The sequence below is a fragment of the Coenobita brevimanus genome, chromosome 42 (assembly GCF_032717465.1).
Source record: "Coenobita brevimanus isolate Jiangsu-jjx chromosome 42, ASM3271746v2, whole genome shotgun sequence".
NCBI classification, from domain to species: domain Eukaryota; kingdom Metazoa; phylum Arthropoda; class Malacostraca; order Decapoda; family Coenobitidae; genus Coenobita; species Coenobita brevimanus.
Window position 1 is genome coordinate 8,576,144 of NC_136995.1, and position 2,659 is coordinate 8,578,802.

The window sequence follows — 2,659 nt, forward strand, 5'->3', positions numbered from 1 at the left end:
ACATGAACTGAAACTTATTGTGCTTAATGTCGACAATTTAAGTGAAAATCGAGCTCTTCTTGTGTTACTTTACTTCTTATAGGGGTAATTTTTTTTTTTTTGCATCATTTTTTACACATTTAGAAATCTTTTGTGAATTTCAGAATTAACTGATTTTGTTTCCCCAAAGGTTTAAAGTATTTTTGTGAAAGATGTATATTTAGCTTTGTCATCCATAAATCGGGCGCTCTATATTGGAAGAGGCTTGATATTGGCAATATAAGGGGCGGCTACGATGAATGAAAAAATAAAATAAAAACTAGACCCTCTTGCTAAAGTAAGAATCAAAACAATCTGAAGACATCATTTACAACAGTTCACGTGAATGATCCTCCAATGTTTGTATGTGTGTGTGTGTGTGTGTGTGTGTGTGTGTGTGTGTGTGTGTGTGTGTTTCTGACATTCACGCGATATCTATCTTCTTAAAGAACTATGACATACATGATGATCAGAGTTATACGTCAGAAATGAAATGTTTAGACTTTCTCGTAATAATTTTTACGTTCCTTAAATTTCGTATATACGAGTTACCACAGTTCGTAGTGATTTTACCTAATTATATGACTTATCTAACAAGACCTTTTATAACGTGGAAAGCTACGTTTTGAAATTTAATCAGGAGGATCAAGATTCATTTCAAAGCTCAAGTTTATTACTTGAGTTTTGATAATAGCAGTCTCCTTTCTTACTCAAAATTTCACATTATTATCGACAACCCTCTCATAGTTTCCCCTTTCATAGTTTGAAAATTATTATACTAAAACACCTAAAGTAAAATCGGTTTTCACGGGTAAATCAGTTTCTTCCAATATTGTATTTCTTTTCTTATGGGTGTATTTTTTTTACGGTGTTTTTCAAGCTCAGAAATGTTTTCTGGTTTTATAAAGAATTAAAGTCTGTTTCCCAACTAATTTAGAGCACATTTTCGGATTTTCACCCGAAAATAAGGTGTTCTTGTGGCCGCCAATATAATTGCTTTGAATTAGTAATTAAGCGGATTTTTTTTTTTTTAATAAGTTCACAATTACCCTCATTTTCTCCTTCAAGTGATTACAATGAATCAAGAAAATCATTTAATACACCATCTTGCCAAAGTAAAAATTGAAACGTTCTGACGATAGTTTAAAAGTGCTCATTACAATGTTCCCTCATGCTGCACTTTTCTCTTTGAATCTGTCATCGATTTTATATCTTACTATTGCAATGGTGTTTTAACATTCTTCTATTCGTTTTATCATTCAATATATCCTCATTAAAAAAAAAATTATCTGGATTGATTTTGCCAAAGGAAATATGGCTCACAGCATAATACGAACCTTCATAAAGTTCAAAGATCACTGTTTTCAGATTTTATCAACCGGCGTAAAGATAAAGTGTAAATTAAAAAAAAAAAAAAAATTTCGACCATGCCATCATCAGTTGAGCCTTAATGCGCATGAACACCTCAAATATCTGCTCTTTTTATATGTAAATGGATCTTTTTTTTCTTATATCTTACTTCATTTCTCCTTATTGCTTTTTTTTTTTTTTTTGGTAGTTTTCTTGTCTTTGAAACATTTTGTTTTCAACATATATTTTGAGAACATTTGTGGAATTTCACATTTGGGCTTTCATCACAAAATACGAGGTCTTAAGCATCAATCGTAAAATATTTTTGAATTTTTCACAAAGTGGATGCCTTCTTTCGGACCAAGTTCACAATTGGCACTATTTTTGATCTATGTATGGGTGGCCACAAATAATGAAAAGTGGTCATTTAAAAGACCCACCTGTTAAGGTAAAGCCCGATACCATCTCTAGACAGTTCATGTTAATGCTTCTGCATGCTGCTTCTTTCTTCCTTTTCAATTTCTAATATAGGAAAAATTTGTGGAATTGAGGAACCGTCAGAAATGTTTATCAATTTAACCAGCTATTACCTTTATATATATATATATATATATATATATATATATATATATATATATATATATATATATATATATATATATATATATATATATATATATATATATATATATATATATATATATATATATATATATATATGCCACGTTGAGTACACCGCTTCCCGTCCGATCAGCGAAGTTAAGCAACGTTGGGTCTGGTTAGTACTTGGATGGGTGACCGCCTGGGAACACCAGATGCTGTTGGCATAACGTTCTCCCTACGTGTCAAGTGGGGTTGGTGGAGTATTAGTGCCCCTCCCTGTAAAACAATTAACTCTAAGCCCTTGGTCACCCCGTTTGGGATACATGGCGTCTGGCAATGAAAATATATATATATATATATATATATATATATATATAATATATAATCATAAGGCTCGAGATGCCATTTCAAATCCAATTGTGAAAGAAAAAAAAAAATTCCTTGTTCCTTGTAACAATATTTGCGACTTTAAAATCTCCCTTTCATCAATTTGAAATTTTGCCAAAAAAAATGAAAACTCGTTTTACTTGCTAGTCGGTTTCTTTTTATTTCATTTCTCCCCGGGTATAATTTTTTAAGGAACATACTTTTCACCCTAATAAATGTTCTCTGAATTTTAGAAAAAAAAAACGTGGAATTTGCGTATTAATCGATTTCTGCCCAAAATAAGGGTTTTTGCCATCACCAG

The 2,659-nt window shown here is 31.3% G+C and overlaps 1 pseudogene; it reads left to right on the forward strand.

The window, feature by feature from the left end:
- The first annotated feature begins 2,076 nt into the window (after positions 1–2,076).
- LOC145397715 (5S ribosomal RNA) lies at positions 2,077–2,195 on the forward strand (annotated as a pseudogene).
- Positions 2,196–2,659: the final 464 nt, after the last annotated feature.